This window comes from Nannobrachium achirus (genome assembly GCF_963921795.1).
Source record: "Nannobrachium achirus genome assembly, chromosome: 5".
Lineage (NCBI taxonomy): Eukaryota > Metazoa > Chordata > Actinopteri > Myctophiformes > Myctophidae > Nannobrachium > Nannobrachium achirus.
The window spans coordinates 42829138-42855132 of record NC_137814.1 but is presented as its reverse complement, the minus strand read 5'-3'; positions in this window follow the sequence as shown (position 1 = coordinate 42855132).

Sequence of the window (25995 nt, the reverse complement as noted above, 5' to 3'; positions counted from 1 at the left end):
AGTTCCTCTCTCCCATTCTACCCATGAAGGCAGGTCACAGAAGGTTGTGAGTAGGGATGGGTATCGTTAAGATTTTAGCGATTCCGATTCCGATTCCGGTTCTGCTTATCGATCCGGTTCCTTATCGATTCTCTTATCGATTCTCAGCCCCCTCGCCATGCAGGGGCTGGTCAGAAATAGATAGTGGCCAATGGTCTTTTCTACCTCCTCCACTCCTTATTCTCCCCCTGTCATTTTCTTCTTTTTCTAGTTTTTATTTATATTTTTCACCCAAAAAAGTTCATTTTTTACAGTGTGCTCAATCCAACGTCCCGTTTTTGCAGTGCTCAGAACGTGAAGGCACAACGTATTTTTTTTACAGTGTAGCCCTAATATGGATATAATATTGATGCCAGCTGATCATTCACTGAAAGGCCTAAAGTTAAAAAATACATACTACTGTATAGACCTATATATTTGTAATTGCTGTGCCATTGCTGCTATGTCTGTGTCACTGTTAGAGCTGCATGATTATGGCAAAACATTATTTTAAAATTATGGCTACATATTGAGATCATTTATTTCAAATATTATTACAAATATTATTATTGAATAAATATTGTTTTTAACAAGCAAAACGATTGTCTTAAAAGCTAAAATAAATAAGGTTGCATTTGTTGTTTTCAAGGTGAGAAATGTACCTTATGTCACAGTAGTCTGACTCTAGTCTATTCCTTTCAAATATTTAAGGGCAAAATATTACCTCATGACACTGTTCCTGTTGCTTGGGTTGTAAAACCTCTGTATGGGACTTAAAATGTTAAATAATACATTTCTGTTGGTTAATGTACTTTGTGAAACTATCGGAGGATACTATAACGACCTTTAACGGTTTGCACCTGGACATGCATTGATTAATCCAGCGTGCGGACAGACACACAACGACACCACGCAAAGTGAACTGACTTTTTCTTTTCCAACGACAGAGAAACGGGAGGTGGTTTTCCTTTGAAACTGGCTAAAATAAAGGGACATTTATAGGATGGCTTTTTCTGTACCTTGCAGCCTTGCAACAGCGTTTGCAATTTCTGTTAAATGAAAGTGAAAGTAAACTCCTTCTGTATGGACCGTCTGGAGGCAGGAAAGCCTGTGACACGATGCTTTTTTTTTTCTCCTCTTCTTTTTTGAGACGACATTGACAGACACAGGATTATGGAATATATCCGTACATTGCAAAGGTAACCAGCATCATCTGTATTATGTAGGCTGCCACTATAAAGTAGACTGCCTGCTACTGTTATGTTTGCTTTAGTCACAGGACCAGAGCATCAGACAACATGTTGGTTGCGTCTAAACAAGGCAGCGCGTCGCGTGTGTGACGTGACGTCATCGCGCATATGCAGGAATCGATAGCAGAATCGTTAAGGACATTGGCTAACGATTCCATGGAACCGAACCACGGGCAACCGGTTCTCAACAAGAACCGGTTTTCGATACCCATCCCTAGTTGTGAGTAACACATTTGGTGTAACACTCACTCACATGGGTCTGTGGCGTGTCGCTGATTGGCTGTGGTTTTCACAGACAGCTCAGATTGTTGTTTCATACGCAGCTGTGTCTCTCCTGTCACTGTTCTATAACACACTGGCTGTGTCCGAAATGCGGAACACGTTCCCTACTCCCTAACCCTAAATGAGGGATCCAGATGTAGTGTACTACAGTAGTGAACAAATCAGCGCATTTCGGACACTACCCCGTCGCCATCTGGTTGCGTCATCGCTGTCGCACAGTTAAAACACTCTAGCGCTGGCTTTTGGAGCAATAAATAATAGCCGATCTACAAGCTCTCAACAGGGGGCGAAGCGACGCGTTGTGAGCTTGTACATCAACTCCCCAATGTGGATTGGAAATAACATACCAACATGTTGCGTTGTTATTATGAGAAATAGGCCAAATATAATTATGTTTTTATTCATCACAATTCAATAAAATAATGTTAAAAAATGTATAGGCCTATATATATTTTTTAAATTGTATTCATTCATTGGTGAATCAATGAATGAATAATGTTTATGCCACATTCATTTGTCTCACATGCAGACATACACCCATGTTTGTGATAAAATAGGTTATTCTTGCTAATTTAAATAACATTATTTTATCATGATTATTATCAGCTGTGGAAGGTTGGGAAGAAAAGATCGAAAAACAAAAGCCTCCAGCGTCTATTCTCGTATATTCTCTTCATAAACTACTTTAGAGCTGTTTTCATCATTAAATGATGAAAAGCAAATTTTGTTCTCTGGTGACAATGCTGTGGACAGTTGTTTTCTTTAGCCGGTGGTTCTGCTACGAGCGGTTCTGTTGCGTTTGCTCAGCAACAGGTGGCTACTCCTCCTGCCATGCAGAGACGCAGCAGAGACGAACCTGCAGTGTGCGTGTGCGCGTGCACACCGCATGTGCGTGCTCAAAGCGCGAGACAGCGGCCGCAGCGCAGTGCATTGTGGGGCGGCAGGGCTTGAATCGCGCTTGAATAGTGACCATCGAATGCTCACTACAAATCCAAATGCATTGTGGGATACTTCAGTACACTATATTAGGGTACAAAAATGCTCACTATACATTCGGACACTAGTTCAAAATGGCGGAGCCCCCTTTTAGTACACTACATTAGAGAATAGGGTGGATTTCGGACGCAGCCACTGTTTAGGAAGTTCACGTCTTCTTCTTTGGGGGAATTGCTGTTTAACAGAACACAGCTCTGTCAATTTGGTTGCAATGTGTGTGTGTGTGTGTGTGTGTGTGTGTGTGTGTGTGTGTGTGTGTGTGTGTGTGTGTGTGTGTGTGTGTGTGTGTGTGTGTGTGTGCTCTGTGTTGTTTCAGTGTGACCTGGCGGTCACTTCTCTGCCTATAGGGCGTCTTACTTGTATTGTATTTTTCTAATGTATTGTATGTTTACCCTTTTCACAATATGGATAAAAATAGAACTTTCTATTTGTATCCGCACTGTTGAGAGAGCCCAAAGGACAGGAATTTAATTGCCGGCAATATTGCTATACCAGCTGTATTGTTTGTGAGATTGTGCACGTGGCAATAAAACACCTTGAACCGTGCCCCTTGTTTTTTTCCATCAAAGCCATCCTGTGAATGCTGAATTTCTTTCGGGAGGAAAGATTATTGCCAGTTATTATTGCCATGTCTCCCACTGTGGCTATAGAAGGAAATGTGAATCTACGGTAAGATGGCACAAGTCAGGGGTATCATTTGGGGTCCCGGATGGCAATTTCCACCCCCAAGCGTAAGCATTTAACCTCAAATTCAGTTTTATTTTATGCATATTTTCCCCACCTCAGAACATTTTGTTGCTGATAGCTATCTGCGCTGAGTGCATCTCAATCCACGCCCATCCATCTATGGATGTGACAAGTGACACACTTTATACAGTTTATAGACACGTGTTTTCTTGTCTGCAGCTATTACATTCATGAGCCACTTTCAACCATCTTGATTTTAGGGCACATCATAGTGGGTAGAGATCAGGGGTGTAAAAAAGTGCTCAAATGTTTTACTCAAGTAAAAGTATCAATACTGCAATGTAGAAATAGGGCCTACTCTACATGTATGTCCGGAATTAAATTGCCCGCCTGGCTGCCTGCATGCGTACGTACTGTAGGCCAACATGTGTGTTTCTGAATCATGGGTCTGGAGGGTCTTGATTTAAGCCAGTTTTGTCTTCTAGATTGCCCCTGGGTCAATAGCAGCTTTTACAGTACATTACGCTGAGACAGCTCATTGAGGCCGGGGGAACCCGGTTTTGAGACTATGATCATGTTTTGAGAGACTGGCACATGCAATGAATCATGCACACATAATTATGCCATTCATTTGGCAGGATTGTCCTAACCATTTCAGTTTTAGTCCTACGGTACAACCAATAGTAAAAAAAAAAAATAGGAGTTTCAAAAACAAACATTAGCTGAAAAAGGTTGTCGCACCTGTATAATGGGAGGGCAAAATAGGGATGGCAGGTTGAAAATGGTTGTGTGTGCCTTACAAGTGTGTGCATTCAGCCCATCAATATCCTCACTTCCAGGACTACAACCAGAGATCACAAATATAACCATTAGCGTGTTAGTGGTGCACTTAAGAGCCCAGTTAGTGCCACGTTCTCAGTTCACTGCAGTGCTCCACTCCTACAACTATACACAGTGTATGGGTCCAATTGGTTACATTTGTTGTCTCCACCAGCCGAAGGCTGAGGGAGAGTATGTTTTCCCCTCCGTCCGTCCGTGTGTCCGTCCGTCCGTCCGTGCGTCCGTCCGTGCGTGCGTGCGTCCTCGCAGTTTGTGAGCGCCTAATCTCAGTCGCTGTTGGCCCGGTCGCTGCCAAAGTGAGCACACACATTCCCTGGAAGCCAATCTAGAACCTCTGCCCTAAATTTTTCAAATGGGCCATTTCTAGCGCCACCTAGTGGCCGATGTTCGCAAAACACATTTCTGTGCACTACTCTTACAGATTTTGTCCAAAAATCCTACAAATCGGTAGGCAGTATCTCGACAGTCATGTGATCGACACGGATCTGTCCGATTTTGCATATTCCATCCTGATTGGCTAAGATTGGCTTCCAAAGTTTGTGGGATCGAGCCGTTTTCAACAAAATGCCTCAAATCACAAACGCAAAGTGCAATTATCATGAAATCGCGCACACACGTTCCCACTAGGCCGAGGAAGAAATGCCACTTAATTTTTTTTAAATCAGCCTCATGGTGGCGCTATAACAGGCCGATTTGTGGTTTTACCTATAACTCCACCGATCAGTTTCAAACTTTGTAAGCGCACTCCCTAGAAGCTAAGGATAAACCTTTGTCCTGCATTTTTCACATAAGCCTTTTATAGCGCCACCTTTGGGCCGACTTATGTAAAACACATTTTTGGATATTACTCCTTGAGATTTTATCCAAAAATCACGCAAATCGGTACACAGTATCTCTATAGTCATGTGATCAAGTCCGATCCGTATGATATTTCATATGCCATCCTGATTGGCTAATATTAGCTTCCAAAGTTTGCAGGATTGCACCACCAGGACGCAGAGACCTGTGCTCGGAGGAGCACTGCTTCTAGTTTACTCTGAGTTACAAATGGATAAACGCTGAGGATTTGACTGATTGTACTGTTTCAGCAGCATGGTTGGTGGTGGCCAGTAACAAAGTTCATTTTACTTATTAAAGTACTGGAGTTGAGTACTTTTCCCACCATTGGTGGTGAATGCCATAAACCACACTATTCCTCAAATCAATATAAAGCTCTTCTATTTCAGGTAGTTGCAGGTGTATGGATCCAGTGACCGACCGTGCACTGGGGTTTAGCTGATAGCAGCCAAGGTGAGACCAGGGAAGTGGTGCGCACACGATTGGAAAATGTTATTTTGAGGTCAGCACATATTCATTGATGTGTATTTTTATATATTTATTAAATGGGTGGATTTCACATTTGTTCCAAAAAATTATGCTATTTTTGTTGTTACCAAGTAGGATGTATGTTTAAGTCTACAGCTTGTATTTGGGTTAGGGTGTATTCTGAAGGTATTAAAAGGAGTTTTTCCTCTTTTTTTTTATTTTTTATTGTATTATACAGTGGTCTACAACCTTTACGATTAGGCCTATACTGCATTGCTACGGGGTATCATCACTTTCAATGTGATATTTCTTAATACCACTGTGAGTGAAATTTAAGACCAAGTTTCCAAAACGGTAATAATGGCTATTGGCTAAATGTCCTTGCTAATCCCTATCAGTCACTTGGTATCTACAGTGCATGACTCAATCTAATGTTGAGATGCATGATGCAATCCATTCTCATGGGCGACATAAAGTCAATGGCTGTGAAAACGAGGTGGTGACGAATCTGAGTCTATACAGTATGAATATATCTATTACATTTGTTTCTCTCTCTCTCTCTCTCTCTCTCTCTCTCTCTCTCTCTCTCTCTCTCTCTCTCTCTCTCTCTCTCTCTCTCTGTCTCTCAGCGTTCTGGATTGAAATCCTATGATTTCATTAGAAAGCTCAGTGGCCAGTCTAGCTTCATGTCCATCACACCCAGGCCCAAAATGGCCATCGTCAGGAGATTTCGGACCATTACCCAATGTTGGCCTGCCTGTGTAATCACTGAAGTGGCCTGCAGTCATGGCCTGTCAAAACACATCGAGTTTTGAATTCAGCCCAGTAATACCATGACTCCAGGCTAAATAAGTCAACATGGCAGGCCATAAAAGAGTTGCATTTATTTATTTATTTCAAAGTTGCACTGGCATTATTCAGGCCGAGGGGAGAACTACCCGTCCGCTGTCAAAGAATAGGCACTTGTCATGAATAGCAACGTGATTGGTTTGTTTCACTTTCCGCCCACACGGAGACCGGCATTGTGGTGAATGTAAGCATGTTAGCCATTTCCGCACTTGTAATAAGTAGGCATCGATTCTGACAAATAACATTAACAATGGACCCCAACAAGAAAAGGAGAAAAGGTGGAACATACAGGGAGAGAGAAAGAAAAGGAGGGCTTGTGGATAATAACGGATATTCAGAGCCTCCAGTGAGGAAAAAATGCCAGTCAAAACACGATGCTGTGGCAAGTCAGTTAGCTTGAGGTAATATTTTCACACATAGCCCTAGGCAAAACATGCACCTTTAATTCAAGTAGACCAGACCTGCAGACCTGGGCAATGTGCGGCCCGGGGGCCGTATGCGGCCCTTTGGTTCACTCTGACTGACCTGTGTAGGTTGAATGCCAAATTACAAAATAAACACATTTTCTAATTTTAAGTCATGCATGGACTAAAGAGCCATTTCTTTTATTTTGACGTTTTTTATTCACGTACATATGGATGCAATGCGTACATCAGCACATGTGCGTGATCATTGGATCGCTGTCTCAATAGCAGGTGGTCAGACTGGTCACAAGTCAAGACGACCTTACCTTACCCATCAAAAATGGCTAAAGTGGCTAAAAAAAGAAAAGTCCATGCCGAATCCATTTGCCGGGTTTTCAAAAAATATTGACTGCTAAGTATTTATTTAAGGTAAAGCCATGTGTTTGGTTTGCGGGGAGCACTGCCTTCTACCGCGGCAGGCGCCGGTGCCGGGAAATGCATTCGGTCTTTCTGGCCTTCTGGCCCGGCCCTCCACAATATTTTCTGTTGTTCATGTGGCCCCATGGAAAAAATAATTTGCCCACCCCTGAAGTAGACTGTCAGACGTGTTTCCTTGGGTTACAAACCCTATGTACTGTATGGCCCTACTGTGATTGTAAAGTAAAGGCAAGAGAGAAATTCTGGTGCAGAGTGCAATATACTTTCCACTTTTTTCTACAATGCTTCCTATTTACAGTGCTGGTGCTTCAGAGGGAGAGCCCAGTGCTGGCACAGATGAACTGGCTGGTGCAGGAGAACCAGACCACCAGTAGGACCACGTTAGTATAAAGCTTTGCACACTGCTGCGTTTTTCGGGCCGAATATCGGAGTGAATTTCGGAGAACACAAATAAAAAAATCAACCTCACGTTATGTCAGTCACGTTTGCACACTGCCGCCCGTTTCGCACACCACTCAGTCCCTTGCTCTCTCTCCTTGCCCTGAAAAACGCATTTCGCAACGAAAAACGCAGCAGTGTGCAACCACCTTTAGATTGATCATGTGAGATGAACGGTACCTATCTATGACACAGTTTAACAAAAAAACATAGGCAATTTAACAATAGTATTCTTTAAACAAGTTATTTTCATGTTATTTCATAATTAGTTATTGATCAAATGAGTTATTGTTGATAATGTCATGATTCTTCAGCATCAGCGGATGCCGAGAAGAGAAAAGACACAAAAAGAGAAACAGCAACTGAGGACAGAGGCAGCGGAAGGGACACAAAGGAAGTTGACACAGAGAGCTTATTGCTTATTTTGCTTTCAGTCCAACTATTTCTTACTTTTTTGTTTACTCACCACCCACAACAAACTCCCAAGATAGCCATTCCCAAAGTATTCTACAGCAAGAATGGGATAAAAAGAACATGGTTAATTTACAGTGAATCACCTCTCTCTCTCTCTCTCTCTCTCTCTCTCTCTCTCTCTCTCTCTCTCTCTCTCTCTCTCTCTCTCTCTCTCTCTCTCTCTCTCTCTCTCTCTCTCTCTCAATCTCTCTTAATGTTCGGTTTGTTTCATCTTTGACATGCAGTGGCAATGATTTCGTAAGGCCTTGAACTCTCATATAGGTGTTTTCAAAGTTACTCCGGCTCATTATATTTCTTCTCAGGGCCGTGGGAACTAGGGTTGATGGACAGCTCACTCACACAGATGTTTTGTTTTGCCCATATAGGTTTTGTTTCATCATTAATTGGCAGCATAGCTAATCTAATCAGAGGTGTAATCAGCAAGAGCATTGGTTGTCAAAGAGGGGTCTGGGGACCCCCAGTGGTCCTTGAAAGTGTTCCAGGGGGTCCCCAGCTAAATGTGTTAATATAGCATCACAATCAGTGACTTTAACCCTATTAAGTTATTTCATATTAAAGTAAGTAAAATGTTGCATATGGATCCAGTAGTCATAGCAACATAAGTAGTCACCAAAGCTCATTACTGTGAAATGGAAACATTAGCTGAGGTGGTAGCAGCCCATAAACATTATTATTTGGCAGTGTAGTAGTGGCAAATCAAGCAGAAATGTGTGTGAGCGATGGTGAGTGGGTGAAATTGGCTTGAGCAGTAAATATATTTACAATACAGCCCTGGCTCATGGCAACTCAAATCAAAAAGTGTCACGACTTAAAAAGAGAGGCCAAAAGGCAGATCAGTGCCCACAAGGCAATAGACACTGGAGGAGAAGAGGAGGAGTATCATAAAAAGAACATGTGTCTATTACTATCTGGTGTTCATAGCCTACTGCAGCACTCCCTCCCACTGCACCAGTGCATTGCTGGGCACCAGCATCCAGAGAGACCGCGATGCCAAGAAGTGTTTCTGAGAAATGTATCAGCCCATTCATTCAAAACACTTGGCAAAAGCAGGCAAAAAGTGTACTGTATTGAAGCTTGTTTTAATTTTTACATTTCTGTGTGTATATGTATCAGGAAATCGATGAAACACTTAATTATCAAAGATTGTAATTGCTTTGTAATCGATTAAATCAATTAGTTTGATTAACTGTTGCACCCCTAATTGCCACCTAAAACAACAGTTGTCGTTGAACCAGATTGTGTACTGCTAATATTGAGGAGTGGTGTAATCATTGTAAGGAACAACAATAATGAATACAATACCCCCTTTCCGTCCCAAAAGCTGTCACACTTGCAGAAATAGTTAGACCCAACCTTCAGGTCAAGGTTCAACTGTTTGGGCAAACATACAGTACTTCTTTAATGTTTTCCGTGATTGTGTTATGATTGTGTGCACGTATGTGCACGTATGTGTGGGTGTGCGTGTGGGGCGTAGAAAGTGAGAGAGGAAAAGATGGTGCGGAAGAAGACTCTGGAGTGAACGACTTTCTGAGCAGCTTAGCGAAGTGCCAGAGGAGGTGGCTCACAGCAAATAATTGGATTTCAGTTTAGTCGTCAGGATAGAAGGAAAAAAATAAGAAGAATAAAGAGAGAGAGAGAGAGCGATACACGCTGTCTCCTCTGAGCTCCAGCCACCTAAAGGCCAGGAGATACCTAAGTCCATCAAAGAACTCACATCCAAGTCTCTGGTACACAAAGCTAAGCCTGGGGAATAGAAAACCCCTCTAGTCTTTTGATAATACAGTGAAAATCCCATCCTACTATATACGGTACACTATGAAATGCCCGGATACATCCTCTGTACACATGGGGAGAGATGGATATGTACAAAGAAGCATGGGTGTTGGGTACTTATGAGCACTGTCATTGAATTCCACTACACCAAGGACATGGATGAAAGCACAGGGGAGTGAAACACGCTACATACACAGTAAAACCCTCAGTGTTCCTATCACTCTGAGAGAAAAGAAAAATAGCAGATCTACAAGCTTACAATTGTGAGCTTGAGCTTGTAGATCTGCTATTTTCAAATGGCCGAAATGCATAAAGTATAGTGCTGAAGTGGTTAATGGATGTTTTGTAATAATAATCAAAATCTACAAAGTAACTAGTAACTAGTGTTCACTTAAATGTAGTATAGAAGTAAAAGTATTGGAAATAGGAAATACTCAAGCACAAATACCTCAAAATTGTACTTAAGTACAGTACTTAACTCATACAGTGCCTCTCCCGAACTAGTTCGGGATATTCGGGATCACAAACAATTTTTTATTTGCTATTTTACTTACCCCGAGCTGCTTGGAGCAACGTGGGTGGTCCCGGCTCGCCCAGCGCTAGCCAACGAGCTACGCTAGATGCTCCGACGATTTATTCCATTGAAAATGGTTTAAAATAAAGTTTAGACCCCCCCCCAATGTTCACCCAATGTTCATTGTAGGCGGCGCGACGTATTCCAGGGTGCCTATCCCAAACTAGTCCGGGATATTTAATGAAATGGAATAAAATGATAAGAGGCCTTCTGAAGCCTGGCCTGATTTTTCTAGCTACTAGCCGAAAGCTAACAACGTCCCGGCCGGACGTTATTTGCGAACGCAATCGCCAATCTCCGCCTAATCCAATGAAAGACCGCATCTTTAAAGGCTTATATCTCTGGATTGTGTCTTTACAAAGCGGCGCGAGGTTTATTTACGGCGAAATCGCCCAAAAATGATCTTTTAGATGACAAAATGGGAATAGCCATTCTGTTAGCATCTTCATCCGGGACATTTCCATGCCGTGCATGAACGTGAGCACGTGAGGTCCTGGAAGCTGAAGTCCTGGAAGCTAAAGCGCTCGCCTATGAGAGATGCGCTGGCATTCTTTGGCCCCTAGAGGGCGCTGGCACTCAATGAGTTAAGTAAATTTACTTCATTGTAATTTGGACTGTCATGGTATTTAGGGCTGCAGCAGTTGATGGAACTAATCAATTTAACCAATTTCAGGCAGGGATTCTCTCAGGGATTGGCACTCACTGTCTATCCCAAAAAAGCAGAACACAGCGGTAATAGGGGGGGTATTAGGTTTATTAGGTTTTAAGCTCAAACAAATAGCTTTAATTTACGTACAGTAAATAAACACCTACAGCATTAAAGCAATGACGAAATTAATATGGAACTATAAAGAAGTGAATCATTGCAATCACACCCCACTTACACAATATAACTACATGACTTGAAAAAGGAATACACCTTCTGCCTTTTCCTTTTGTGCATTTCCTGTATCTTGCATAGCAAAAATAAGAAATGAGAATGTTGAACAATGCCACTTGTAACTGTCATTAACACATAGCTACTATAATCGGTTTGCTGAAGACTGATAGCCCCGATATAGACTATATGTGCCTACTAATTAGCAGCTTGCTGAGTCAAGATACATTGTAAAATGATGCAAGAGATGTCCCCAAAGGCGGTTTTCAGACTTTCACATGCTATCTAGCCGTGCAAAGGCCATCTAACTAAATGTCAGCTACAACTGGCTTGCACATATAGTTACCACTGCTTCTGAAATGGGGTGTGGGTTACGCAGGGGTACTACAAGAGAGGGAATAAGTGAGAAAAAGTGGAACATGGAAGAATACATACTTTACTGTTATCTTGGAAGAATTTTGGTTGAGTTTTGCCAGTGCATTGACTGTCCTGCCAACGCCGTATACTGTAGCCTACTATCTAAAATCGGACATGGTCCAGAGAGGATTTCTATTCATATCATATTGAATGCTATTTGGCTCAGAGCACCTCAAATGGTTAGCATGCTGTCATGTAAATGATTAGGCTTGCCTTTCAAAATACAGATTTGTCATCACAACAGAGGCACTGTTGGAAACAAATCCCTGTCACGACACAATCAGAATTATTCTTATTCTCATGCACAATCAACATATCATATATTCAAATTTGAGTGGCCATCAACTGATAGACTGAAGCCTGATGTGCACAATGATACAATGTTCCATACAGTATGTCATATCTTCTGCTCAAGTCATGTGTCCACTGTCCGCTACTACATGTTCACTATGTCTGTAATAAATGTTCAAACTTGTGAAACTGCCTGGTGTCATCTTGTTCTCCAAGCTCACCACTCATCTGAACCATTACTCACTACCCTTAGAGGGAGGGAGCCTCTAGGAGCACATGGAGGGCCAACTAAATTCACAGCACAGGTTAAAAGAAATGGCCTTGGCGTCATACGGTATACGTATCGATGGAGACACATGATTATCTGTGCTCTCTAGATCAGACTCTAGCAGTGTCAAAGGGACTACAATACACAGAAAATCTGGAATTGGGATAACGACTAAATCGGAAAAGAAAAAAATAACTAACAATAGTTTACAGCATGAATTTCTTTCATTCTTATCTCCCACTTCAGAGGTGAAGGTGAAAGCTAAATACTCTCAATTTTACTTTAGCAAATAACAGGATAACATAATAATAAATAAATAAAAAGCACACTAAATGTGCATGTATAAACATTGATTGGAGAGAGAATAAACCTTGTTGATGAAAAGGTGCCCTGAGTTAAAGGAGACTGTTTTCCCCAGACCGGCTGAGGAAAAATAGGCTTGTTAGAGTTATACGACATAAAGTAGCCATCTAGGGACACACACATTTTTACACACCATTAATCTATGAATAATTAACAGCTCCCACTCAGCCCAGAGGAGCTTACTCTATCATTCAACACAGCAACCTGTTCTGTTTATCCCGGGAAGGGATGACCCACCATCGTGCTCTGCAGTCGCTGCTTTTTAAGAGTTTTTAAAAAAACAAAATGCCCTCATAACCTTTTACAAAGAGAAAACTATGAAACGATCTGCTTTCAGTAAATAAAGACAACATGGTGGAACATTTCTCCATGTTTAACCGCATGAACCCTTGCATATTCCAAACATTCAGCAAAAGAAAATGGTGAAAAGTGAAACATTTAGCGAAAATTACAGATCTGCAATCTCACAACTCGCTGTTACCACTTAACCCTTAAGTGCTGTTCGGGTCATTTTGACCCGTTTTACATTTTCATTTGGAAAAAAAAGGTAGAAGTTAAAAATGTTTCCACCTGAAACTCACTGGCCTTAAAGATTCTTCTGAGATGAACATGTAAAAAAAATATTTTTGCTCTACACCCATGCTACACCCCCCTCATATTTTTTGAACCTTAAGTGCTGTTCGGGTCATTTTGACCCGGAAGCACAGAAATACACAGTATTATGCCAAAACACAGACACACAGTCACCCCCACTTCTAACACCCCCCTTCCGAAGCCCCATTCCGAACCCTCCCCCCTTCCTATAAGCATGAGCAATATTGCCCAGTATTAAATGAAGTAGTTTTTTTTACATGGATTTCAGCTAGATCAGTAAAAACGCCTAGCTCTTTCAGTGTTTAATCGCCATAGTAAAATGCAAACATTTACCAAATATATCATATGAATTGTTTGGTATTGAGTCAAAGTCAATGTATCATGATGATTTGTTAAGTTAAAATTTATATTAGTGTTGCTTTTTTAAACCAAATATCCACCGGGTCAAAATGACCCGAACAGAACGAAGGTGTAGTGAATCTGAACAGAACTTAAGGGTTAAACGCGTAAATATACAGTACTTTTCAATCCGGTAAATGGGATACATTTGATGAAACAATCAAGAATACTGTGATGCATTCTAGTGCCCCAGTCTAAATGTTGTTGAAATTTCATTGATAATGGTGGTGGTGGTGGTGGTGATGCTGGTGGGGGTAAATGGCATGACGAAGATGGTAATTATGATAGATTGGTAGCGGTTATTATGGTGGTGATGAAGAGTTTTTAGAAACCAGGCCTTTCCCTCCATTTTTGTATGCTTCACAGAAGCAAAGTGCTTTCAGCACTTTTGGCAATGTGGGAAATTGATGTGGCAAAAGAACTGTCCAATGTATTCTTCCAAAACTGGAGTGGAAACAGTGTGACGCTGTACCTGCAGAGGAAGTGCCAATTTTCTGTAACCATCGACTTTCTATAAAGCAGGAAAATACCCAGAAAAGAAATCTGCTTTAAGTAGGATGTGAGGGGTCTAACTAGGGGTTTGTCGTGATTCTGAATCCATTGCAAGAATTTGTTTTGCACACAAAAACTTTCCTTGGGCTAGAAATGGCCCCACAAAACAATGATTTAGTGATGAGTCATCACTTTTCACATTATTTGGGGTGTTTTTGGGGGGGAGTCAATGTATTTGTACAGGTATATTATCTTCATAAAACTACACTTTAGAGTCATCATTGTCATCATTATCCTAATTGGGACATATGTTTATTCATCACCACACACGCAGTGTTAACCAGCAGTTTGCTTTGAACTAGAACATAGCTGGGTCAACTCTCAGAGGCCAGTGGTCGGTGTTTGCATAGCTATCAGAGCGGCCCTAAGTTGAACAGCAGGGCTCTCGGTAGCCTACTGTTGATGTGACGCCAGAAATCGCTGGCCTAAATGAAAGAACTCCCTGTGGGCTTTTTCCACTTCAATGGGAGAGGAGCTGCCTGTGTGAGTGTGTGTACAGTATGTGTCTTCAATGAACCTATATGGCCTCATGTAACCTTTTCAAACCAAGATGTCCTACGATAACCCAGAATGAACTCCAAATTGCCATTAATAAACTCAGCTCTTCCTACAGCTTTGCTCATCTAAATCAGTAGCCGAGTTAAGATAGCTGTTGATAATCATAGTAAGTATGTTTATTATTGCGACCGAAGGTCGCATTATACCCTGAGAAATCTTGTAGCTTGTCTGACTGTCAGTATTGTCTGACTGTCAGTACAGGAAGTGATGTCACGTGATGTCAGTGAGTCACAGTGATGTGGTACAGAATGACTCATATATGGGCATAAAAAGGATGATGTGACATCACTTCCTGTACTGACAGTCAGACAAGCTACGAGATTTCTCAGGGTATAAAAGTCCATATATGGTCATTCCCAGAAAAAGAAAAAAACCTTTTATGCCCATACATGGAGATTTCTGATGTCATAAATCCCAGGCTGAAAATGAGAATGTTAGGGTACCCCCTTATGCCCATATATGGAGATCCACAGGCATCAAACCAAGGCCCTGCTAAATCCCAGGCCGAAAATGAGAATGTTAGGGTACCCTCTTATGACCATATATGGAGATCCACAGGCACCAAACCAAGGCCCCAACTCACCAAGGCCCTGCTTGGTGAGTTAGGGACTCACCAAGGCCCTTACTTACGTAAGTTTTATGCCCATATATGGAGATTCCTATATTGTCAATATTAAGGACATTATTAAGGATATTATGTTATCAATACTAGTAAGACACCTCAGGGTGACTTGCGACCTCAGGGTGACATGTGACCTCGCCCGCGCCAATTCTTGGCCATCTGGCCAACCACAGCGTTTCTCTGACGATTCTAGTTGTTGTCATTCTGGGGGGTGTTTGTTCATGTTTTTGTGAGGGTATCAACCCTAGGAGACACAGGGAGAACATGCAAACTCCACACAGAAAGACCAACCCCATGTAGGGTGGCGTGGACATATATGGGAATGCCCATATTTGGTAATGTCCATATGGGCATGTTTTGACATAACATAACTATCATGAAGGGGTCTCCATAATGAGTAACTGGTCCCATATACACCACTGGCCAGATGGCCAAGGGCGAGGTCGCATGTCACCCTGAGGTCGCAAGTCACCCTGAGGTGTCTTACTAGTTTATAAAGCATCCTTTCAACTGTTTGCATAATGAGGTCCAAAAAAGGGACACCAGGGTTAATTTGGTTAAGGTTGTTTTCATTATGTTTTCAAATATATAACTGTTTAATCTAAAAAAGACTTTGCAGGCCCACATTTCAGCCTTGTATCAAAATAGCAGATGTACACGCTCACAACACATCAAATCAAAATACATTGTGAGCTTGTCAATCAAAGATCTCGGGGGTAAAAACAGGTTGAATGTGGGTAATGAATGTATGGTTGCAAACCTGTGTCTCTCTAACGTGTGTCACATGTAGATGGATGGGTGGAGACTAAGATGTACTCAGTGCTGATGTGAAATTCATCTGCAAAAAATGGGAAAGGACTAATTTTATATTCTGTAGGAGTATGTGGAATGCGTTACCATTCAATTAGCTCCACTGATAACAAGTCCTCCATAAAGAGCAAGCAGTAGAGCATCTAGACCCAACTATAACCGCCAATTAGTTGAGTTGTGGCAGGTTCCATATAAATGGGTGCTAATTTAGATGTCTCATATAAATTATATGAATGTATTTATTATTTTCTGTATTTATTATTTTCCCTGTATGTCTCTGCTAGCCCCTAACAAGTGTGATTTATGTCAACACTTATGAGCGCTGACTGTTTTGACACTTTATGTATATATTCTTCTTTCTCTGTACCTTGCTCTTTTTACTGTACATATCTTTCATACTTCTCTGTAACTTTGTAAACCTTAAAGGTATGTTCAGTGATTGTATTTCATTCAAATAAAAATATAATTGGTAGATTTTCCATTCATTCTCCTCACTAGAATGTGTGCTGACCATATAAGAACTTCCACCATGGCCCGTGTTACGAGCAAAGCTAGATTTGGTTTTCAGAGGTGGCCAGCCAGTCCTCGACCAATCAGGGTAGAGTATGGCCGTAGTTATGTTATGATGTTTAGTTATGATGGTCAAAATAAAAGCTTTGAGAACCACAGTCGCTCTGAATTAAGAACGTCTGCTAAATGCCTAGATTGTAAACTACTGAACTCATAAAATGCCACAGTCTCGTAGTAAATCAGTATCATACATATCCTGAAGCTGGAGACGTAGGCCTAGCGATATTCAGTGATTGGGTCTAATGATCAAAACGAGAACATTATAATGGTGTAAAAAAATCTATTAAAAAAACTAAACATTTCCACGCTGTAAGGCCAGTAAGGGACAAGATGACCCCCGGCCACTTTCATTATCACTGAATACACCTTTAAACTGCTGTGCTGCCTCCGAGTGACTGATTTCCCCCCTTGGGATAATAAAGGTATCTATCTATCTATCTATCTATCTATCTATCTATCTAATCATACTGTATAGCCTATGCAAATACTGTATTATGTTCATGTATATGCTTTTCTGACAATCGGGTAAGGAAATTAAGTGAATAAACTACACTACTGAGTAAAGCACAAAAGCAGGCACCCGCTTCCAGCATGGACAGAATGCAAAACAGACAAACTATCAAAATTGTTCAATGTCCACGCTGGTAATGTTCACACAATCGTATTAGTAGAACCGTATAATGATAATCAAGTCAGTTCAGTTCACAGGACAATATATATATATATATATATATATATATACACACACACACACCTAGGTCAGTTAAGGACATACAGCCATGGTTGAAGGGATCCAATGCTGGAAGGTGAACCGCAGAGAGGAGAGGAGAGGAGAGGAGAGGAGAGGAGAGGAGAGGAGAGGAGAGGAGAGGAGAGGAGAGGAGAGGAGAGGAGAGGAGAAAAAGGATTGAAGAGAGCCAGAAAAACAGCAATCAGGGAGTCATGAGTTTTTTTCCCCAAATAAGCCTCCATGAAATTAACCAATTGAGAGAGAGAGCAGTCCTGGCCGGAGCCACACGTGGCAGCCTTTCCATTGGCTAGGAGGTAAAATGATAAGTGAGGCCATTAGGGTCTTTTGCTGGCTAATGATTTTTAATCAGCCTTTCATTGTGTGCCCAATGCCCATGGTCATGTGATCACTGTGGGTCATAGGGAGACCTCTGGCAAAGGAGAAAGAAAAGGACTTAGCGATTAGGAGAGAGAGACTCTTTTCAACAGCATTTTGACATGTCACCATGCCGAGGGTAGTGAAACTAATTCTGGATGTGTTTCATTTCGTTGTTTCCGTGTGCCAGCATGAAGTGCACTGTACAAGGGGGTCCATGCTGGCACGCATTGACACATGTATCGTTGTTGTCGGGTGGAAACCTTGTATGTCCAAAACCACTCGTTTTGTATTTATCATTTTAAAAATGATTTGAAGGACAACTTTGTTTTTTTTACAACAAGGGTTCATATTTTAGATTATAATTAAAGAAAATAAAAGAGGAGTGTTAAAATGTTTTCATTTACTCCTTTCTATCGTTTTAGAGATTTTAATGATTTTGATTTCAGTGGCTGGGGGCATGCGTACAAGTGGCTAAATATGTATTTTTAGACACAATAAGCCCAGTCCCAAGATGCACCACAATCTTTCATGGGCAGATGTGACTTATGGGGGCTAGTAGTGTTACTGTAAATAGTAATAAAGAAATTGTTGGCTTATTGTGTCTAAAAAGACATATTTAGCCATTTGCACGCATGCCCCCACCCACTGAAATCTACATCACTAAACGTGCTAAAACTATAGAACGAACTAAATGAAAACATTTTAACGCTCACCTTTTCTTTTCTCTAATTACAATCTAAAATATTAACCCATGTTGTAAAAAAACGAAGTTGTCCTTTAAACTAGTGAAAACAGCCGATCTATAAGCACACAACGCCTCGCACCGCGAGGAGTTGTGTGCTTGTAGATCTGCTGTTTTCACGACTTTTGTGCGACAGCCTTGTATGATGAAGCAGGGCTTTACTTTGCGAAAAAATTTACACATTTGCAACTAGGAGATACAAGGTTTCTGCCCGACAGAATGAATGTTACTACCTCATGCTGCATTTAACCATCATAAGACATGTCAAAACGTTTGCTGTGGAAATAAACGGTCTAATGGTGAGAGTGAAAGGGAGAGCGAGAGAGGTGAAGGAGGGGTGGACAGAAAAACCTGAAAGGGAAAAAAAAAGATGATGAGAGAAAGAACATGAGTGGAAACAGAAAGAAAACCAAAAAGCTAACATCCGACACTGTGCCGAGGCGTTAACGTGGTTAGGAAACCCTGGGGGACGGTCACAGGTTAATGGCCGGCAGGTTTACAAGAAAACAAAAAAACATCCCGGAATTGTTTCCTTTCTCTCAAATGACCACAACAGAATAATGGTCTGGAGGAGTGCTCTCTCGACTCCCTTTGTCTGCCCACGCAAAGTTATCTGGCAGCTGAGGAGACGGGGGAAGAGAGAGGGAGGGAGGGGGGGAGGGAGGGGAGGGAGGCAAGGGAGCTGGAGAGCGAGAACAACAGCAGAGCGAGTGGAAGGGAGGGGTAACAGTCAAGGCCCGAGCCAGACGCTCTGAACTCACGTAGGCCCACTGTAATTAATCTGGACACTTTGCTGCTGGGTGACATCCGAAATCTGTGTGTTCGTGCATATGCGTGTGTGTGCGTGTGTGTGTGTGTGTGTGTGTGTGTGTGTGTGTGTGTACGTGTGTGTACGTGTGTGTGCACGTGCATTTGCGAGTCTTTCATCAGAGGTTACATCTCCCCACCCTCCCTGGTGCCCTTGAGGTGGCTATTTGCATTAGTATCAATACAGGCCCTCATAAGCCTGATGGCACACACGCACAGACCCACACAGACACAGTACCACACGCTCTGTGCAGTGATGGAGGGGATGTCAGTGTGTCTAGGTGCATGCTGGAGGTAGGGGAGGTTGTGACACTGCTAAATCCGTCTCTCCTCTGTCCTCCTCCATTGTCATGACTGATGTCTGAGATGCTGCTCAGTGGCTGAAGCTCCCACGGGGCATATCGGGCACATTGCAATTTGCCATGGAGACGTTCACAATTAACTGCGTTAAAGGTTATTAACTTCGGGTCAAACAAACTGATGCCTAACATCGTGAAACGACACTACAAATGCATATCGTCGTTGTCGGGTGGAAACCTTGTATGTCCAAAACCGTTCGTTTTGGATTTATCATTTTAAAAATGATTTAAAATAGTGAAAATAGCCGATCTACAAGCACACAACGCGCGTTGTGTGCTTGTAGATTTGCTATTTTCACTAGTTTTGTGCGACAGTCTTGTATGATGAAGCAGGGCTTTATATGCGAAAAAACATACAAATTTGAAACTTGGAGTTACAAGGTTTCTGCCCGACAGCGATGATATACAGCTGTTTGAATATGCTCTACATTAACATTTCTAAAGCAACCGATTTCAATTTTGGATCATCACTGCACTACTGCGAACCTCTCATGTTTCCATTTCTTATTTTAAATTAGTTTACGTTCTACTTCATTAATCCCCAGGGGAGAAATGTGGGCATTAGCTACAAAAGCCAAAGTAATACAAAGATGTAAAGGTGAATTTGAACCCAAATACCCTCTTGGGAGTGAGAAAATGGACCTGATGACGGGGATGTTGTATAATGAAGGGACGTCATTGTACTCCCAGCTCCATCCTCCCATAGCATATTTATAGCCTGTCTACAGAACATCTAATGGATGTAATTGACTTCCACGAATTAGTCTGTTATGCAATCACCATTTCCGTCACTAAATAAAAATATCGTCGGTGTCCGGTGGAAACCTTGTATCTCCAAGTTTCAAATGTGTAAGTAAAGCCCTGCTTCATCATACAAGGCCGTCGCACAAAAGTAGTGAAAACAGCAGATCTAAAAGCACACAACGCCTCGCGGTGCGAGGCGTTGTGTGCTTGTAGATCGGCTGTTTTCACTAGTTTAAATCATCTTTAAAATGATAAATGTAAAATGAACGGTTTTGGACATACAAGGTTTTCACCCGACAACGACGATATAAAAGCCTGAACTGAGGCCTTTTTCTTTCTTTTTTTGCAACTCTGACTTCTCTCATCTATAGGGTTTTTCTCACTTAAGACAAAAATATTAAGACGTGATGTTTTCAGGGCCTGAATCTTTCTGAATTCATGCCACTGAATATGCCCATTCAGTGGCATGAATTGGCATGTACATTCTCCACTGGCATTCACTTTTGTTTCGCACGAAATAAACATACATAGCTTTGCTTAGTATTGACAGACAGATTTGAAAGCCCAGCAATGCTCAGGTAAACATAGTTTCCCGTTGCCTCAGAAGGCAGACGGTGACCTCAAAGTGTCCTTGAGCAAGACTGAACCCCTAACCGCTCCCGATGAGCCTTGAATGCTTGCCTGCACCGTCAGTGTATGAATAAGCACTGCTTAAATTGCATCATTGCTGTGTATGAATGTGAAGCAGATTGTAATGCACATTTGAGTGGTGGGAAAGACTAGGGAAAAGTGCTTTATAAATGCAGTCCATTTCCCATTTCCCTGTGCAAGTACACTTTGCACTCGCCACAGGTGAAGCTGCCTGCCTCCCAGCTCAAGTTATAATATGTACCCACCGAGCAGTCACCAGTGATGTTGTGTCAGGTCTGTTCTCAGGTATTTAGGGGACTGCTGTGGGTGCTGTTTAACACCTCAGACTCAGTCCCGCCTGGGGCAGCAATATTACAGCATGACTTCATTCTGACAGTGTGTCCCTATAGCAGGCCTTATAGATGCCAACACTGCCCCCCGATGGTCCAACGGCGATCTGCAGACACAGACAGCAGCAATCAAGACTCATGCTGTCATTATAAAGACAAAATGAGAATGTGTGTCAGAGGGAGAGAGAGAGGGGGTCGGGGGGAGGAAATAAATTGATTAAGGGCTGAGAGATCACAAATGAGGAAAAAGTCAGGAAGCAAGAGAACAGACGAGAAGTGAGGGAAAGAGTGATGGAGAGGGAGAAAGAGAGGATTCATGTACTGCGGTCCTCATTAGCCAACCTTGGGTCCTCTGATGAAGGACAATGCATTGACAGGCAGAGGCAGTGCTATTGCCTGCAGGCAAATGCAACACACGCACATAGACACACACACGCACATAGACACACACACACACACACACACACACACACACACACACACACACACACACACACACACACACACACACACACACACACACACACACACACACACACACACACACACACACACACACACACACACCACTGTAATTAGCTTTACAGATGTCAAAGCTGTGATCACGGAAGCGCATCTCTCCTCCCCCCTCCTTTCGCCCCCCCTGCCACCCTCCCACCCATCCATCCATTTATCCACCCATCACTCCATCAATCCCCCTCTTCCTCCCAACGTGTGACACCAAAGTAGGACAGCTGTGAGTGGCGTGATTGTTAAATGCCATGTCATTCAAAGTGAGACACTTGCATCGCACTCTTGCACTGTGCACTCGCACACCAACGCACCCACACACAAACACCAATGCACCCACACACGCACACCAATGCACCCACACCCACCCACCCACACCCACACACACACACACACACACACACACACACACACACAAAGAGGATGACAGACAGTCATTTCAGACATCTATCGATCCAGACTCTTTGATGATAGGACAGTAAGGAGATAATAGTGTTCCGACAGAACACCCAGAACATCATAGTCTCCTTATTGCGCATAACTGGTTTCATCTTTTTTATCTTGACTGTAGCCTTGTTTTCAAGGGCATGAAGAAAGATTCAAGGTGTGTATTATCACATACCGGTACACTCACTTCAAGCTACGACAATAACAACTAGAAGCAGTGCTCTTCCGAGCACAGGTCTCCACCAGGCCGTGCGTCCTGGTGGTGCTACTGTATAATAGGCCAATGTAAAAAGGGTGGCATATGTTCTTCACCTTAGATCTTTCATGGCAATCGGACGCTGCATGCATGATTTCAAGCATTGTGTTCCAAAAATGTGTTTTGCTAAAGTCTACCTGCTGGTGGCGCTATAACAGGACAATGTTAAAAAGGTAGCATTTGTTCCTTGACCTAGTGGGAATATGTGTGGCAAATGTCACGGTAATCGCAGGCTGCGTTGATGATTTGAGGCATTTTGTTCAAAAACGGAGCAATCCTGCAAACTTTGGAAGCTAATATTAGCCAATCAGGATGGAATGTGAAATATCAGACGGATCGGACTTGATCACATGACTATAGAGATACTGTGTACCGATTTGCATTATTTTTGGATAAAATCTCAAGGAGTAATATCCAAAAATGTGTTTTACATAAGTCGGCCCAAAGGTGGCGCTATAAAAGGCTGATGTGAAAAATGCAGGGCAAAGGTTTATCCTTAGCCTCTAGGGAGTGCGCTTACAAAGTTTGAAACTGATCGGTGGAGTTATAGGTAAAACCACAAATCGGGCTGTTATAGCGCCACCATGAGGCTGATTAAAAAATAATTAAGTGGCATTTCTTCCTCGGCCTAGTGGGAACGTGTGTGCGCGATTTCATGATAATTGCACTTTGCGTTTGTGATTTGAGGCATTTTGTTCAAAACGGCTCAATCCCACAAACTTTGGAAGCCAATCTTAGCCAATCAGGATGGAATATGCAAAATCGGACCGATCCGTGTCGATCACATGACTGTCGAGATATTGCCTACCGATTTGTAGGATTTTTGGACAAAATCTGTAAGAGTAGTGCCCAGAAATGTGTTTAGCAAACATCGACCACTAGTTGGCGCTAGAAAAGGCCCATTTGAAAAATGTAGGGCAGAGGTTCTAGATTGGCATCCAGGGAATGTGTGTGCTCACTTTGGCAGCGACCGGGCCAACGGCGACTGAGATTTGGCGCTCACAAACTGCGAGGACGCACGGACGGACGCACGCACGGACGCACGGACGGACACACGGACGGAGGGGAAAACATACTCTCCCTCAGCCTTCGGCTGGTGGAGACAATAAAGTAATCATAAGTAGTAGTATAATAAACCTGCACAAACTGTGAGTGAGTGAGTGAGTGAGTCAGTCTGTCCGTCTGTCTGTCACACCTCACACGTCACACTATTGCCCTGCTCATATCTCCGCAACCGTTGCCCCCATCCATGCCAAATTTTGCACACACACTCCTTGCCTGCCAAACTACAACCTCCAAGGACCCCCGGAGCTCCAGGGACCCCCAGGTCCCTGGGGGACCCCCAGATGTAAAAAATGACCAAATGTGCAAAAATGACCAAATGACCACCCCAACGGGGCTGCTCACGGGGAATTCCCGGGGACCACCGACTCCTGGTGCTCCAGAACGGATGCCAAAGTGGTGGCGCCCCCAGTGGAGGACCCCCTCCACTGCAGCTCACATAAAATGCCGTAACTCGGGCTAGGAGCGTCCGGGAGAGCCGGGGCCGGTACCTATTCGTCCGCCAAGGCAGCGCGGAGACCCCACCCCTCATTTCTCACATGGCCCTCTTCTAGCGCCACCATGAGGCCGATTTTTGCAAAACACATTTTTGGACAGATTTTGCCCTAAAATCACGCACATCGGTACACAGTATGTCTACACATTGCCCACACAACTAGGAACCAATGGCAGTTACAGCCCTCTTTGTGTATACATGTGACCTACGGTCGCTTATCTCCCGATTAGGGAGTCTTACTGGTATAATATAAGATAGAAAGAACAATAAAATACTGCACACTATGCTGCATCATATGGTAGTACTGTCAACCTATTTACTTTGATGTAAATGGTTGCACCTGAAAGTTCACTATTTTAAGCATTTGGGTGGAAAGTGAAAACTTCACAAGAATTGATTCTGATCTCTGAGTATCATCTTTCACTTTTTTAGTTTGATTTATGTGTGATATCCTTGGCCCTGTGGGTAACTGTAACAGAATACAGGTCAGCCAAGCAAAAGGAATGGATGGATTACTTTCACTTGGGGACTGTCAGACAGGCTCTGTCCACCTGCAGGTTGTCACACACTTGAGTGTTTTGAGACGGGTGAAGAAGCCTTTTAAACACCCTGTATTTCTATACACCCCTGTCTGGACGGGGAACAGCATGCATTTCTCATCTAGCGGGTCTGCAGCCGCAAGTGGGTCATGAGATATTCTGGCAGGGTCACAAAATAGACTTTAAACAAAACAACATTTTTGGGGGGCATTTTGTGCTTTTTATTTCAAATAGGTCAGTGCAGAGAGACAGGAATCCAAGGGCATAGAGAGAGAGAGGAGAGAAATGCGAGACGAAGATAGGGGGGTTGGTCAGATTGCTTGCAAAGAGCGTATGGTCTGGGCATTCCAACTGGCTGAGAAAATAAAGTAACTTAGATCAAGGGTCTTCAACAGGGGGTCCTCAGAGTCACTACAGGGGTCCTCCTGACTCCTCCAAATCTTTGTGTGATAGAATCCTTGTTTTCTCCTTTTTCATATTAACCACTTGAACCCTAGCGTCCATATTCTGAGAACTTTAGCCAAAAATAGCAGATCTGCAAGCTCACAGCGCCTCACGCTGCGAGGCGTTGTGAACTTGTAGATCAGCTTGTAGATTTTCGGCAAATAGGTTTTGTAGAGGGGAAAAAGAGCAGACCAAGTACAGAGTGAAAGGTCAACTTTATTAAGTATTGACGGTTCAAGTGGTTAAATATCTCAAAACACAAATTGACATTCCAAAATACAATGATGATGATTGTGCTGTTAATGATGAAACTATATGGAATCTACGAAAAGGTTGTGGGGGTCCCTGCTTCATCTCTCTCTCAACTAAGGGGTCCTTGGCCTGAAAACGTTGAAGACCCCTGACTTAGATCATGTGATTTCAGTTAGCTTTCCTAAATGCAACAGTTGGGAATTCGGGTCAGAAAACCAATGACTTAAGCCTTTATCGCAGGATTGATACGTATCTATTCAGACAAATCTTTTTCGTGTGATGTGTTAACATAACAAAACAATAATAAACATTTGTATCCGTCATTTTCCTCTATCCCAGGCCCAGCAGTCGTCAGCGGGTGGAGTAGTGTGGTGAGTGGTATTTTACCTGCAGAAACACATTGCCCTCTGGCTGTATTTTGTTTTCAGCTTTGTTTGGGTTGCCATAAAACGTCCCCGACTCCCCGTCTACCAGAAGCAAAACGTGAAAACACAATAATACACAGGGTTCCCACACATCTTTACCAATTAATTTCAAAAACGTTTCCAGAATATTTAACCAAATTTCCAGGACTATATAACAATAATTCAGCTCAATAAC